This window comes from Macrobrachium nipponense, chromosome 21 (genome assembly GCF_015104395.2).
Source record: "Macrobrachium nipponense isolate FS-2020 chromosome 21, ASM1510439v2, whole genome shotgun sequence".
NCBI lineage: Eukaryota > Metazoa > Arthropoda > Malacostraca > Decapoda > Palaemonidae > Macrobrachium > Macrobrachium nipponense.
Window position 1 is genome coordinate 58,687,065 of NC_087212.1, and position 18,484 is coordinate 58,705,548.

The following is an 18,484-nucleotide window of genomic DNA, read 5'->3' on the forward strand; positions in this document are numbered from 1 at the left end:
GTGGTAGTCGTAGTGGAGATGGGATAGTGGCGCTGTTGTTCGGGGAGGGGCAGAAATGTAAGAATACCTAGGAAATGCAAACCGTTATTAGAACTTCTACCAGTGATATGAACTTCTGAATAGCAATAGGAAATCTATTATTAAGTTTAATATACCACTACTTCGTCACCACCGCCACTGCTCTAACTTCAGTTTTCTAACAAAAAGAAAAGGAAATTACCACTCACATCCCTTTACATCAACGGGGAAGCTAACTCTGTAAAACATGAGGAAAAGGAAAAAAAATCTTACCTGGGAAGAATAAACCCCTTTTATATCCTCCTAAGTGGAAATTCTCTCCAAGATCTCTTTTTGAGCTCGATGTTATAAAATCGCCCTGAGTCACTGCTAACACCTCGGGGAGGAACAGGGAGGTATTTTCTTTCTCCAACGTGTATATATTCTTTATGGAAACTTAAGTGCTCATATTATGTATGCGTTCTTCCATCTCACTCCCCGCCGTTTTTATCTCTTATTAGAAAAACGCACCAGGGTTCCTTGCCTTCGGGTACACGCTCATTTCACAAGAAGCTAAAGCACAAAAACAATTTTTTTCTTTCTTCTTAAGAACTGAAATCTATATTTCCAATGCAGCGTCTTATTACTCGGTATACCATGAAGTATATGAAATCTTGCAATGACTGAATTAAAGTCAGACGACTTCCTTTTTTTCTACGCAATATACATTCTCTTGACATTACACAGATGGTGAAAACATGCAGTTACCTCATCGGTACCACTGATAATGCTCCCGAAAAAAGGATAAACACACAAAGCTTGTTACCATAGTTATACTTTAACTGTTGGCTCATGAATAACCTTCTGTGCCAAAACCTCCAGAAAATTCACCGTTTCATACACCAAGAAAAAGGCTCGTCAGTAGCGTGTCGTACATCCTATACACATGGCGCCATGGAACGATCTCGTGTTCCACAATTCGGCTTTTTTACTCGTAGGTTTCATTAATACTTTCATTTCTTGAATCTTTCCTGATCTATTTCATTTAATCTGTCAAATTTTAGTAGTGCAACACATTTATGCATTTAAATTTCTTTCACGTCTTTGTCAATCATTTTAGCCCGATGATGATGATGATGTTGATGGTGATGACGATGATGATGATGATGATGATGATGCATAACTCAAAAGCTTACAAAATAAAATGCTCAACCTGGCCTGGCAAAATGATTCATAAAGTTAAGATTTCACAGAAGCAGCTTTATTACTGGGACTCACTCTCTCTCTCTCTCTCTCTCTCTGTCTCTCTCTCTCTCTCTCTCTCTCGTTCAGTTGTGTCAATCACTCCACCAGTGCAACAATACATTACCACCAAAGTCATAAGCATAGTCACCCAGAGTCCAAGCGTTTTAAACAAAAAACAGGGTATTTCCTGGTATACACTCACAAGCCAACTATATTATGTTTACAACTGAAAAGTTTCGGCATTCGTAATTTTGAGGGGAAAAGTTTCTATCATTGCTATTTAATTCTTACAAAAGCAATTTCATCCTTCAAAATACATAAAACACGATTCCAGGCCAATATTCTGGCAAACAACGTGACATCAACCTTCAGACAACCAAGCATTGCATTGTGGCTCCGTCCACTTATCATTTGTAAAATAAAGTCTGCCAACGTCGCTTGCAAATGATTCGTACATTTGATACAATATCAAATGGGATATAATTTGCAAAAAGTATAAGCACTATAAATTCCAGTCAAAGATCCAAAACAACGCAAACATGAGGCGCAAGCACATATAAAAACTCATATTGCTGCAGCGCTAATAACCATATAATGATAATCATGAAAAAATACGCATCTTTACCTTTCCTACTCCCACTGAGCGCAAATACTAAAAGTAAGGGCAAATCCCCAACACGCCATTAAACAGTGGTATAACATCATCATTTATGATGAGGGAAAGCGCTCTTTCTAGTCTGCAAACACAGCTCTACCAAGTTCTAAGGGAAGCTGGGACATTATGTGAATGCGAAAAAAGGAGAGATCAAACGGCCCACTTCAAATACAGCGAAATTAAATGGACGTCAAAAATCCCAAAGGCCCAGACGCACCAAAGCTCATTTTTCTTCTCATTTTAACCGCGCTCAGCCAAGGAAGATGCTAGAACGTAAAAATCTGGTGAGGTTCAAGATGACAAAATAAAAAGTGTCCTCACGACTCGTCATTGGATGTCATGGAATGAGAGGAAGATGACCTCACGCTCCTTTCGCATCCTGTGGGGGAAAAGAGAGTCAGAGGAACCATCCTCCTGAGTGTTTGTAATCTGCCAAGGATTTTTTCGCAGCCAACGAGAGTTTGACACTCATGAATTTAAGCCACATATCAAGTTACGTTTTCTGGTTCTAACGTGGAATTTAAAGAACTGGATGATACTGCTCTTCTCAGGAGCCTCTCTTTCCTTTAACTTTATTGATCTCCATTATTTATCCTCACTGACATTTCAGTGACTTAAACTGAATTTCATCTTAGGTATGTGTTAATTCTATTACATTATTTCTTACCAAACTTTAGAAAGAGCATTCTGAACGTTATTTTTGTAAAGAAAACTTGGTCTATTAAAAGATGATGACCTTCATGAATGCTCTGACTAGGGCGATAATACAAAATGAAACGAAGTTTAGTGCCAGTATTTAACAGCATTCACCCAATAATAACAGAATTCGATTTCTAACGCAACCCTGCCAATGGAAAACCAATTCATAGTGGCAAAACAAAAATTCATTTTTTTTCCGAATACACTCTGGAATTCATTATAGGTTGGGGTGAAACAAGAATCGTGCTGGAAAGGTACACAAATTCATAAAAAAAAGATTACCAAATAGCAGTGGAAATTGCGCCACTCAAAATTTTAAGGGCAAAAACTGCAAGCAGTTCACTGGAAACGTTGCATGAATGACAATGTAAAGAGGGTGCTGCTAAAACAGCAAATATCATGCAGGAAATACAACGCAATTCATGGTTCCTATAGCAACAAGCGATTTTCAAAACACAATTACAGGAAGACCTAGTGGATGCAAAACACTGCATAGTGACAGAATTCAGAACTTAACGGGCAAATAAAAGAAGTGGTCAGATTACAACTTTCCATATTTACCGGCAGTTATTTAGTGATACGAACTCTTTCAACTGTGCCAGTCTCGTATTATTTGAATTATATACGATCATTCGGAAAATATGGATATTATATATATATATATATATATATATATATATATATATATATATATATATATATATATATATCATACATATATTTATATACATGCATATATATACATGTTTTTAATGATATACATATGCGAATGTAACATGTTATAATAGCTTAGAATTCACCTTATAAAATAAGGCGCGAGTACAAAACGCCTTTGCTTTAAAAAAGTTCTGTGAAGTGAACGACCGAAGAACCGAAAGCTGAAGCTTCCTCGGAAGCTTAGAGTTTTCAACAGCCACAAATTCCAGTCATTGCAGCAGAGGGTTTCTCACTGGTTGCATTATTTAGTCAAACATATTTTACAATTTACAGACGCTCTTCGTCCTTCTCAGTCTGTCTTTAATGTATTTATGAACATGAATTCAAATTCAGCCTATATATATATATATATATATATATATATATATATATATATAATATATATATATATATATACACACACATACATAACCCACACACACACACACACACATAATATATATATATATATATATATATATATATATTATATATATATATATATATATATATATATACTAAGTCTTTAAAAATAAGATAAACAATTTGCTGGGACAAAAGGGGCATCTACGCAGTCATACATAAGCACACAGGTACATGAACACAGGCAACCGTAGCATGATTTTGTATAAAGAATTTTTAAGCATTACTATGAACGCTAGTTAACAACAAATTTCATGAGCGCATATTTTTTACTGTTAATTTTTTTTTGGTCAGTATTGCCATCATCAAAAATATTTAATGCCTTCTTTCAATATTTTTCATCAGAATCCAAACTCAATTACAGCGCGTGTCTAATATTGAAGATCTAACCTTTGTTACAGTTATGCATTTAAAGACATTAACATCTATCCATACGGGCAAAGTCGCAGAGCTTTTCAGTAACCTTTGACATTAAATTTCTTACCTTTCCTAAAATAAATCTACGGCTTCTTGATCTCAAATTATCTATGTTGAGAACTAGGGTGTCTACTCCTTGAAAATGGCGATAAAACAAGAAAGGATCAAGATATTGTGTCCCGATTCTGTGGATTACGTACCGCACCGAAGCTCGCAAAATCTTCATCCTATATACAATTAAGCAAGGACCACGTGGTTAGAAAGGCTGACCAAAATGAACACGGCAAGATCGTTGCCATTAAACTACTAACGTTGAACAAATAATGATTATTATATGAGTGCGAATTGCCCATCCGTTGCAATATAAATAAACTATCCTAGCTCAAAGGGTGTTGGTCAGGACAACAGAACTCAACATTCTTACGTCTTCTCTCTTCATCAAAAAGACCCAGTATAATTTTGCAGACGCATATATACGTATATATATACATACATATATATATATATATATATATATATATATATATATATATATATATATATATATACGTATATACGTATATTGATCCTGTGGTAGGGGTGTAAGAACACTACCACCGTAAATCCTGCGTGTCGTAAACGGCGACTAAGAGGACAGCTGCTACCTTGCAGTCTTACTTTTTAGTAACTGGCTGGGCCAACTGCCAATAACTGTGGAAACTGCTGCCTTGCAGTCGTACATTTTAGTAAAAGGCTAGGCCCTCTGCCAATAACTGTGGTTGATGACAGCAAGGACATGCGGTCGTTAAAACCCCCTCTGTATATGTACTATATGTACTATATATATATATATATATATATATATATATATATATATATATATATATATATATATATATATATATATATATGCATGTTTGTGTTAGTATGTGCGAACTTTTGTTACACACACAGGAGGCCTCTTTTATACTCACAAATACAAAGACACAAAAATCGTTTAATGTACAATTCATTTAGGAATAACTGGTAAGAGCTTCTACGCCGCCAGTCAAGATTTGAATTATGGTCTGCTTTAATAATAAAGATAGACAGTGACTTTAGCCACCCGGCTATCATGAGAGATTTAGACTTGATGTAGCTTCTGAATATAAGAATCGATAACAAACCATCTTTTCCATGATAGGTGGTAACTATTTTTTGTTTGTTAATTTAGCAAATTTGTCTAATATAAATACGTGACCTTTTCCTATTCACAAACATTAATCCATAAATATAGTTTCATATGAATTTCATTATACCTTCGGAATAACCCACAACGGAGGGGAATTTTAACTGACAAGTTCATCTGCACTGCTCACGACTATAATCTGAACCTTTGGTTTAGATACAATGATGGACAGTCGACATACACTCTCTCTCTTCTCTCTCTCTCTCACACAAAACATATATATAGATAGATATATATATATATATATATATATATATATATATATATATATATATATATATTTATATATATATATATATTATATATATATATATATATATATATATATATATATGTATGTATGTATGTATATATATATAGTATATATATATATATATATATATATATATATATATATATATATTATTATATATAGATATATAAATACATATATATATATATATATATATATATATATATGTATATTTATATATGTATATATATATATATATATATATATATATATATATATATGAGTGGTAAAAATGTTCTATAAAAACAGAATACCATCTAATAAAAGGAGCCCATAAAAAACACCAAAATGTAGAGAGAAAAGTACTATGTTTCAGAGACTGCTGTCTCTCTCTTCAGGTATATGAATGAGAAAAGTTTACAGAAAAGGTGGTATTTATACCAAGAGATTCGTCCACAAGTAAGCCAATTTAGGTCACCCCCGCTGATAATCTTCCTTTAATCTTCTTAAGCGTTGGTTGAATGAACACTGCGTCGACGATATCTGATATCCAATTCCCTTTTGAGATGTTCATTACCTGCTTCTCTTTTATTAAGGCCGATTCCATCATTTGACTCTTGTACCGGCAGTTGCTGCTATAAATTACACGTGACATATTCCAGTTTATTCTATGGTTATGTTCATTTATATGGTTGAAAATAGCCGAGTTCTGTTGTCCATACCTAACTGACCATTTGTGTTGTATTAATCTCTGGGGAAGTGATTTACCTGTAAATCCGATGTAAGATTGGTCACAGTCCTGGCATGGGATCTCATATACCCCAGAGTCTTTGGGAGATGTCTTTTGTTGGACGTTAATCAGGGATTTGGCTAAGGTATTTGGGTAGGTAAATGCAAAAGGGTTGGATTTCCCAAGGGTGTGAGTTACTCTCTTAATCGTCTCCAGGTGGGGAATTTTTATTTTATTGTTGGGTGTGTCTCTGGTCTTGTCTTTAGGGGGTCGGTAGAAAATTACGTTTGCTTTTTGAATTGCTTTCTCAATTATATGGTCAGGATACTTTAAAGATGAAAGTTGCTTGCGAATTAGTTCAAATTCTTTTTCCAGGAAATCTGGGGTAACAAATTTGTAAGTCTCTTAAGAATTTGTTCCCCAGATTCCTGGAAAAAGAATTTGAACTAATTCGCAAGCAACTTTCATCTTTAAAGTATCCTGACCATATAATTGAGAAAGCAATTCAAAAAGCAAACGTAATTTTCTACCGACCCCCTAAAGACAAGACCAGAGACACACCCAACAATAAAATAAAAATTCCCCACCTGGAGACGATTAAGAGAGTAACTCACACCCTTGGGAAATCCAACCCTTTTGCATTTACCTACCCAAATACCTTAGCCAAATCCCTCCCTGATTAATGTCCAACAAAAGACATCTCCCAAAGACTCTGGGGTATATGAGATCCCATGCCAGGACTGTGACCAATCTTACATCGGATTTACAGGTAAATCACTTCCCCAGAGATTAATACAACACAAACGGTCAGTTAGGTATGGACAACAGAACTCGGCTATTTTCAACCATATAAATGAACATAACCATAGAATAAACTGGAATATGTCACGTGTAATTTATAGCAGCAACTGCCGGTACAAGAGTCAAATGATGGAATCGGCCTTAATAAAAGAGAAGCAGGTAATGAACATCTCAAAAGGGAATTGGATATCAGATATCGTCGACGCAGTGTTCATTCAACCAACGCTTAAGAAGATTAAAGGAAGATTATCAGCGGGGGTGACCTAAATTGGCTTACTTGTGGACGAATCTCTTGGTATAAATACCACCTTTTCTGTAAACTTTTCTCATTCATATACCTGAAGAGAGACAGCAGTCTCTGAAATATAGTACTTTTCTCTCTACATTTTGGTGTTTTTATGGGCTCCTTTTATTAGATATATATATATATATATATATATATATATATATATATATATATTATATATATATAAATATATGCGTATGTGTGTGTGTGTGAAGATTCAAAATCTAAATGACACTTTTTACTTCTTAAAACAAATTTCTTGGACCTCAGTTCATTTTAATTGAAACCGTAAAGGCACAGTTCATTCCTCTAACCTTCTAACCTTAAAAAAACCTTTGCCCAAAGATCATCTAAAAGTTCATATATTATTACCTCATCAAGCTACATGCACTATTGAGTATCATCATAACAGCATATCAGTAACCTTTCAAAATAAATACATAATTCAACATGCCAACCCATTACTTATTTATTTCTGGAATGTAAACTTTGTTCAACAAAAGAAGTTAGGTCATGGAGACTACATTCTATTCTGATGGAACATTTGAACGAGAGTTCCTTAACAGATCTATCTATACAGGTCCCGTTACGAAGCACCTCTCCCATATCTAGTACCGGAGCTTTGAGTCCCATAGTCTCTTTTAAAATAAAAACATGCTGCAATGCGCATCGATCCAACCCAGTGATGGGTGACCTTTGTGAAAAGTGAACTTTAACCTTCTGACGCAATCGTGCTTGTTCGGACGCTGAGAACTATGCCTATTCTCAGTTCAACCACAGGATCTTACAGCTGATAAATTCCGGCAATAACTCTATGCCTCTTTCCCCCCTTTCCACCAAAGCTCTGGAATTCCCAAATTCATTCACTGTTCTACAAGTCTCATGATACTTTCCCCTTTAAGAAGAGAGTCTGTCGTGACTTAAAGGGGTAAAATACGTTAGCAAGATATACATAATGAAAACTGACGCATATATATCAATGAACACTTTTATCCATATTGAAAAAAATGAGGTTTTATTCAACCCGCCAACTGCCATACTAAGTTGTTTTTAACAGCTAAAAGAAATTCACAGACACTAAATTCTCAACCGCATTCAAATGTTAAAAATCAAGATACAAAGCCAGATAAAGGCATTTCGTCTAAATAAAATCCCGCATTGCAAGTTGCTAAACAACATACGAAAACAGCGCCCGACCTAACATTTTGCAGCAGATGCCAGTATATACGAGAGTCGCTTAATCAACTGTATCACCCGCACTGGGTTCTCTTCACTCTAAGAACGACCATGGCGCCGAGTCTTGAATACTGATGTCATTAGGGTCAAAGTCGTTTTGTTTCAATGGATAGTGTGTGTATGTATGTATATTATATATACATATATATATATATATATATATATATATATATATATATATATATACACACACACACACACACACACACACACATATATATTATATATATATTATATATATATATATATATATATATATATACACACATATATATATAAAGACAAATGCCACGAAGGAAAAGTGAAACAATAGATTGGTTGCTAGGCCTTTCACCACATGGCCCTTTACTAGCAGACTCGAAACGCGCCTACCAACCACTCCGTCGTTTTCATTTTTCCTTCACAGCATGTGCCTTTACCTATACATTCATCATGTTCCACATCTTCGTGAATCAGTTTTATATATATATATATATATATATATATATATATATATATATATATATATATATATATATATATATATATATATATATATATATATATATATATATAATGCCATTTGAGTGCAAATACTCTCTTTTGCAATTTCTGTTGAGGTTAATGGCATTATCTGGAGAGACTATTCCTTTATTTAGACTTTTAATCAGTCTGTACCTCTTTCTCTCTTCAAGCAAACTTCTTGGGAATAAGGGCAATTCTTTAAGTGTCTTTTCATTTACTTATTATGGTTGACAGACCGTTTCCTTATCTATTGGCGGCGTCTTCAGGACTAAATAACTGACATACAAAGTTTTCATTACTACAAGTCCGAGCGTACAAAAATAAACTGTATATGCCAATTTGTCATTAAATCCTGAAGACGCCGCCGATAGTGAGGAAACGGTCCGTCAACCACAAATACCTGGAGAGAAACGTCAATGATTTTTACTCATTCATGAGACGCTTGTTTGAAGAAGTATAAACTGATTAAAAGTCTAAATAAAAGGTATCCATTGAATTCAACAGAAATTGCATGCATATATATATATAATATATATATATATATATATATATATATATATATATATATATTAATTCATTTCTCGGATGAGCTAAAAAATGCGGGAGATTCAAAAGAGGACATTTCTCATAATCAAAGCTTCCAGAGGTGCATCTGCCTCCATCTCCAAGGAACCAAATTATTTGGTTCCTTGTAGATGGAGGCTGACGCGCCTCGAAAGCTTGAAAATAAAAGAATCTCCCGCTTTGAACAATCCGTATTATTGAGGTCCTCGTGAAAGTAATACCTTTTTATACGGTGAATTTGTGGTGTTAATGCGTATATGCGTATGTATGTGTGTATGTATGTGTGTGTATGTATATTATATATATATATATATATATATATATATACACACACACACATATATATATATATATGTATGTATATGCTTGCGTTAACAGAATACTGAAAGTTGTTTTAGATGGAGTGCGGCCATAAACAGCCGGAATTTGTTACTGACGCCATATCCGGATAAATAAAAAACACCCTGATTTCATCGTGAGTGGTTATCTTTCATGTTAGAAATGGAATGATTTTCTACTAAGATGATGGCATTTTAGTACCTATTACAATGAGCTATAGAAACTAAATCATCACCAACAGAATTTTATTTTCATAATTTCGTTATGTAACTGACATATTGTTAACTTATGCAAAATAGGAACAACAGAATGAATATGTAAAGTTTTATCTCTATTAATATAATTGTAACGTAATATTCATATTCATTTGAATCACTACACAATTCTCTAGTATTACGATAGTTGCGAGTTATTTTTTTCTCTCTCTCACTCTCCAACTCCAAGTATTGTATGAAGTTGACCAATATTTTTCACGCTATTTTTTGAGGAAATCTCATTCTCACTCAGTGAAACCAATTTTTGTGGAAAGTACCAAACTTGGCGATCTAAGCCCTCCCGATTTCACGCTTTCATGGATTCAGTACAGAGTCGGAAACTCATTAAATTGAATTTTACCTTGCTAGCCGACGACTTTGTAAAATGTAATTCATGACATAGAGTTACCTGTGAATGGTTATTGCGTGAAATCGGAAGGACCTTGATCACCGAGTTAACTTCTATGAAAATTTGTTTCACAAATGAGATCACCTCAAAAAAAAATAATAAAAGCGTTACAAATATTGGTCAACTCCATACGATACATGGAGTTCGGGAGTAAGAGAGGAAAAAATTTATATTATATATATATATATATATATATATATATATATATAATATATATATATGTGTGTGTGTGTGTGTGTGTGTGTGTGTGTGTGTGTGGGTGTGTGTGTGTGTGTATTATATAAGTGGGAAGGGCTACATATATCAGTGAACAGTAAACTTATACGAAATCTAATATATTCAATTCACTGTATATACTAAATCCACAGCCATCGCTTGTGTGCAGCTCTGAAAAGTACTTCCCAGCAATATAACTGAACTATCGAGGGAAAATCCACTGTAATATCCCTCGGCATTTCCTCGTTACGGTACACCTCGTCGACACAAAGGCGAGAAGACCCCAACTTGTCCTTCGTTTCCGGAATTCCTTTCATCTCCAACTAAACTTTTTTTTTTTTTTCGTGCTATCGCCCCATCCTCCCAAGGAAAGCAAAGCCTTTCACGGAAAAACTGCGGCATCGCGCGATTGCCATCCAATAAATGGATATTTTGAGCAGTTTCCAGTCTCTCTCTCTCTGTCTATAACACACACACACACACACACACACACACACACACATGCTTGCCCTCTTATTCTGCTGCTTCCTTTTCCTTAATAGGAGGACCCGTTTGGACAGATGACTGAAGGGTCTGCTGTCAGACATCAAAGATATCCATAAAATTATATTTCTAAGACCAATTTAATTTTAGGTGTTTACGGGACAACGCCTAACGGCAATAACAGTGGGGAATATTGTCTTAATCTTTTTAAATTGAGAGAGAGAGAGAGAGAGAGAGAGAGAGAGAGAGAGAGAGAGAGAGAGAGAGAGAGAGAGAGAGAGAGAGAGAGTTCTGGTAAATGAAGATGTTTGAAATAAGTCTGTAATATATAAAGCGAACTGCAAAACGCAAGACGAATGAAAGCGATAGAACATTACACATTCAATCTCTGTATGTCCTATTTTTTCGAAGTATGCACAGCCTACCAGAAGCAGTCTTTTCTAATTAAACTGAGCAGAAATTTTAATTATATAAAGTTTGATAAAGGCCGATTCGAAAAGCCTATCCACATTTTACGATGCGAATCCCAAATGCCTCTCAAAAGTTGTAGTTATTGATAGAAAACAAAACTGTTTAAAAATATAAAAAGTGCTAAATAAAACAAATTCATTTAATTCGATGAAAATCCACTTTACATGTTCTGTTAGCCTTAACGGCCTCAATGAAGAGTTCTCGATTATACTACATAAAATTTAATATCAATTAATATCCTGATGCAAAAAGGAAAAAAAGATGGCACAAAAGTGAAATGAAGAAAAATCTGCTAATTCACAAAAATAAGAAAATATAAAAATTAAACATAATTGCATGTACTTTGACATTTTAAAAACAAAAATGAATAATCGCTTGAAACTCAGTGGGGAAGAGTTCTATTTCTTAATTAATATGCCACTATAATTATCATATATAAAATCTCATAACAGGAATATACAGACTTATTGATACAGAAACCAAATATCTTACTTTTCCATGGTAGTGTTAAAGAGGGACCACTACTTTAATAAAAACTGAATAGAAACAACAACAAAAATAGAATATAAAAAACGGATCGCATAAGATTTCTTTAATCCCTATTTACGACTACTGAGAAATTATGCATATGAACCCAGTGTTAGTATTCTCAACTCGTAAGAAATCTGAGGTTTCATAAACACGTTCATACACTACGTAAAATACATCCTAGACCTTGATGTAAATGCCGCTGAGAGAGAGAGAGAGAGAGAGAGAGAGAGAGAGAGAGAGAGAGAGAGAGAGAGAGAGAGAGAGAGAGATTCACTCTTTTAATCTAAATACCACATTTCACATGATGAATAAGAAATAGGGAACTAGCAAATGTTTCAACATTTGCAATTCAATGTGAAAATCAGTAGGATGCAATCCACATGAACTGTACTGATATACCGAAAAAAAATAAAAGAAAAGAACATTTAGAGTTTTAAAAGTAATTGCATCTTTTTTATTTGTATAAGCAGTGAAAGCTTTACGTTTTAGAGAGTGACTGCCATTTCACTGGTAAGGATTGTAGAGTGTCACAAGGGGTATGGAGACGGCTGCAAGTGAGAACGTGAATTAGAGGACTGTATGAGTGCGGCAAGAGAAAACAGTTGAGTGTAAATGACCCAAGCATAGAACTGAAAGAGAGTGAGAATCTGTGCAGGGTTTGGTTTGGAGAATATGAAAGAGTGAGTGGTTGTGTTAGGTGATTTAAATCAAATCGTAGTCGGCGCAGAGTAAAACAGCATTGTTGCTAGATATACTAGATTACTGGATTAAACGAGTACTGAGAGAGTTTTCAGGGAATTTGTTGAAAGAAAGGCTTGACTTCTACAAATGCATGCCCTTCCAAAGAAATGTTTTCTAAATACATGCCCTTCCAAAGAATTTTTTTCTAAGAGTTACTGGGGAAACAAAATAGCAAGGAAGAATTTGCTGGATTATGTCCCATTACAAAAATGGATGGAAGAGCAAGATGATAGGTGTTACAATGAAAAGAGGAGTGGCTGGAGTTATAATTTGGAGTGGATAGAGTGAAAATGTAGTTGTAATTAAAATAAATGAGCTTGATAAGAATTATTGGAGACGAGCATATAAAAGAAATATTGCATGGAATTAAAAGAAGAGTTAGACATGGAAGTGGAAGAGACAGATAAGTATGTACAATCACTGATGTGATCTGACGAACAGCAGATAAGGTTTCTGAATATAGGAGGACGAGAACCGGAAATGAAAACACGAGAACAATATTCATGGAAGAAAAATGAAAGAAAAATATAAGAGGTCCAATTTCATGAAAGAGCTCATGTGCTGTAGGCACACAGAGTATGGACATGGTAGTCAAGCAAAACGTGAGAGAGAAAATAAAGAAGCAAGTGATAAGTAAAAGCAAAGAGAAAATTAAATGAACAAATGGATAACACAACAAAAGATGCACCTGAAGGAAATATCTTGAAAATATTCCTGGGTCGAGGGAGTTGGAGTATGCATTTAAAAGAATTGTTGAATGTGAAAGACAGAGAAAAGGTAGAGTGACACAAGGCAGAAAGGGTTATTGTACGTTTGAGAAATTGTTTTAGAACTTTTTTTTTTGGGGGGGGGATGGAAGGAAGATATAAGTAAGGAAGATAATTTAGAGGTTTTAGTATGGAAAGACGCCAGAGGTTGATGGAATTACAAGTATGCAGTGCATCTGGATGACAGAAAGGGCATGACAAAATGGGAGAAAAGTATAATTATATCCAAAATATAAAGGTCAGGGTGACGGAGGCAACTGCAGGAGCTTACCATATTTATCGGACTAATGGAGGTTTAGGCTAGGATTTATTAAGAAAGTAAAAAAGATGTCAGAAGAACTCATAAAAGAATCCTTCAGGGTTTTACCACGGAAAGTAGTAACTAGGCTATGTGAGTTACTTTTCAGTTATGAAATCGATAGCTTGGCTTGTGGGTGGTGCCCAGGATGTAAGGCATAGAAAAGAAGTTGGAGTTATGTTAATGCATATAAATGGTAGTCAATATATTGCTGTGAAAGTGGTTCAGAGACAAGATTGTGGTATATTTCGATGGCAAGTTAATACTTCCTTGAATAGAGTGACGAAAAAAGTGAGAAAAAAAGAAATTAGATGAACTTGCAGTGTTACTGAATAAGAAAATGAGTTGTGAGTGTAGTCTGGAATGATTGATGCTTGCAGACTGGGGATAATGAAGAGAAACCAGGGAAAATAGTGAAGGTCTGTAGCAAATGTGAGCAAAATTAAGGTTATAAAGGTAAAATAAAATCTGGGAGATGGAGCAATGAGTTATAATATGAATAATGGGAGAATGGAAGCTACAGGTATTTGGGATTAAATACAACTGATGATGGTAAGACCAGAGAAGAGGTCAGGCACAAAATAGGTTAACCAAGGAGGAGAGCAGTTGTTCAAAAAATCAGTAGTTTACAAAAAAACATGGAAAATGCATGTCTATGAAAGTCAAGCGGAGCTTGTATGAGGCACTTGCTGAAATCTAAGGTCGAATGGAGCGTTGTTTCACCCACGAATATTAAAATAAACACGCGCTATATTCTATTATGAACAATTTTTCTGTACAGTCATTATTTATTTTTCACAATTCCGTTCGAATAAATAAGTCATAAATATCCTATCCTAAAATGCTTGTATCTCTAAATCAACACGAAAAACCTTTTTCAGACCTTTTTATACTTTCCTATCCTGCCCCCTACAAGAGCAACAACAACAAAGTAGTTTGTAGGCTTGCTTCCCGAGTAAGCAAACATGAAACTAAAAGAAAAGGCAGAAGCTGTCGAGGTGAACTCTTTGCACATTATATGCTGTGTAAAATAATGACAAAGCGGCGAGAACATTGGACAATTGGTTTGTGAAGTGTATAATTGAAAACATTTCTTAGGACTGGAAAACCTAGGAAGCTCTGGATAGATGGGGTGTAAGTAGCGCTGGAAATCAATCACAGACAACTCCCTCATCAAACAACGGAACTGCAAAAGATGAAAGCAAGCAATAAGTCTTAAATCTGAAAGCATCAGTCATTCTGACAATTCCTTTGCGTGCAATCTCAATAGGTAGGTTTTTGAAAGTCAAGTTTTGTGATCATGAATGATGGTTTTTGGTGCTGATAATAATGAAAATGAACTGAGATGAAAATAAAAGCGCTAAATATGTGTGTGAAGGAATACAAACTCCATGCAGGCTTACTGCACAAGGTCTGGTGACCAAGCGATGCCCCTAATGGCTTTTTTTTTCGTTCAACATGAAACAACACTTGCGCAGTCAGAGCTGCCAGTTCCCAAGTAAGTGGAGCTATGCTTAAAAGTACTGCAACATTGCGCAATATATGAGTATAAAACTGTGTTTGTGTAAAATAAAGTGTGGCTACCATTCTTTATAGGGTTTCTTTTTTAAATGCAGTAAATTTTTTGAAGATTTAAGTTTAGCACTTTATGAACATTTACGCTAAATAGAAAATAATCTATAAAAGAGTTGGAAGACTGCATTATTTACATGTACTATAAACCTGTATTCAAGTGAAATAGCATGATTTCTTTCAAGTTTTTTAAAAATTTAAGTACTTGTTTTTAGATGTTAGTTTAGTTATTAACATCATACTAAAGGGTGTCTCAAAAAAATGTACTCACTCTTAGAATTATGAGAAAACCTTTATTTATGGACATAGAGCGAAATGAAATAGCATCGAATACATGAGACAAATGTGTTTGAAGAATCATGTTTGCGAATGTTCAAATTGATGACCATTATTGTCCAGACAACGCTGATAACGCGCACCAAGGGATTCGCAAACGTCGCGAAACATGTCATTAGGAATATCACGACATTGTCTTTCTGCTTCAAATTTGTCTCTGATGCGCGCAATGGTCCGACGCGTGGGTGGCGGTTTTGCAAATTGATTTGTGAACCGGCGTTGCACTTCAGTGGCGTTTTCGGTCTTCCAATAGCATTTCAGGACAAACTTTCTTTCTTCGAAACTAAGTTGATTTCCTGCCATAGCTTCAGTAATTCAGGATATCTGCAACACAAAAAAAGACTGAGTACATTTATAATAGTCATCAATTTGAACATTTGTCTCATGTATTCGATGCTATTTCATTTCGCTCTATGTCCATAAATAAAGGTTTTCTCATAATTCTAAGAGTGAGTACATTTTTTTGAGACACCCTGTATAATGGGCGTAATGTCCCTGAAACGGAGCTGTTTCTGGCCGTGAAACGAGGCTGGTTATTCCCGTAGAATTAGTTACTGTACGATTTTTCATACATAATTTCTGTACAACTTCCCCGGAGAAAGTCGCGAATATTTCAGCTCGGACACAATAGAAGATGAAAATTATCATCAATATCCGCAAGATTTTTTGAATAACTTAAATCCATCGGGACTGCCAGTGCAAAATAACGTTGAAGAAGTACTGCCCGGTAATGTTGCTTCGGAATTTCGATCCTGCCAATGGACATTGCAACGGAATGAGGTACACCATTATGGAGCTAAACTCCCACGTCATCAAAGCAGTGATAGCAACGGGCCCTCACACCGGCAAACGTCTGTTCATCCCCCGGATTTCTGTACAACTTCCCCGGAGAAAGTCGTGAATATTTCAGCTCGGACACAATAGAAGATGAAAATTATCATCAATATCTGCCAGATTTTTTGAATAACTTAAATCCATCGGGACTGCCAGTGCACAAAATAACATTAAAGAAGTACTGCGCAGTAATGTTGCTTCGGAATTTCGATCCTGCCAATGGACATTGCAACGGAACGAGGTACACCATTATGGAGCTAAACTACCATGTCATCAAAGCAGTGATAGCAACGGGCCCTCACACCGGCAAACGTCTGTTCATTCCCCGGATTTCTGTACAACTACCCCAGAGAAAGTCGCAAATATTTCAGCTCGGACACAATAGAAGATGAAAATTATCATCAATATCCGCAAAATTTTTTGAATAACTTGAATGCATCAGGACTGCCAGTACACAAAATAACGTTGAAGAAGTACTGCCCGGTAATGTTGCTTCGGAATTTAGATCCTGCCAATGGACACTGCATCGGAACGAGGTATACCGTTATGGAGCTAAACTCCCACGTCATCAAAGCAGTGATAGCAACGGGCTCTCACACTGGCAAACGTCTGTTCATCCCCCGGATTCCTCTGATGTCTTCGGACAACCAGTTTCCGTTCCAGTTACGGCGCAGGCAGTTTCCAATCAACCTGGCCTTCTCATTCACTGCAAACAAGTCGCAGGGCCAGACTTTGGATCGTGTTGGTGTGTTTCTGCCGTCACCCATGTTCACGCATGGCCAACTGTATGTGGCGATGAGCAGAGCAACTGACTCTGCCAACGTGAAATTAAGTTGTGGACAAACTGATAATATTGTGTACAAAGAGGTTCTGTAGTAGGTATGTATATAAATCGCCCTTATTTTAATATTGCTGAACAAATAGTACATATAAATTTTTCACTTCACCCGTATTTTATCACCCATCGTAGATGGGTAAGTTTGCTAGTTTATGTAAACGGCGATTTTGTATAGAGCATTTTTTTATTACAGTTAAATAATTTGCAAATTTATTGCATATTATTACGTAAAAACGTGTATCTGCATGGAATGAGATTAAACATGTGTTATAGGATGAATACAGTGCTTGATTTCTTAATTCTAGCTCGATTATTTACGTTAATCTAACTGGACAGAAAATAACATAGAATTGTTGTAATATAGAGCGAAATTTGCGCGTATAATCGGAATTTGAAACGCCGTGACTATTACTCATTCAGGGACAAGTTAAAAAGAACAATCTTTAGTAGAGTCTGATATACAGCTCTCATGCGAAACTACTAAATATATGAACTAGAGGAACATGTTAAAATGATATCTTTATCGTTTCTATATATCCGGGAGATGAAATAACAGCTTCTCCGCTTGTTGCCATTCTCAGATACGCAGAAACATGAGGGAGAGACTCCTATACAGGCAACGAAGAAGCAGTCTTCAAAGGGATTGAAAGAAGATTTGAGGACATCAGCCACCTTCCTCTCTAAGCCTTCAAACACCCGGACC

At 35.4% G+C, this 18,484-nt stretch overlaps 1 protein-coding gene across 1 annotated transcript in view; it reads right to left on the reverse strand.

The window, feature by feature from the left end:
* LOC135198053 (acetylcholine receptor subunit alpha-like) overlaps positions 1-18,484 on the reverse strand; it is a 953,996-nt gene that overhangs the window by 912,561 nt on the left and 22,951 nt on the right. The gene's annotated exons all lie outside the window — the stretch shown is intronic.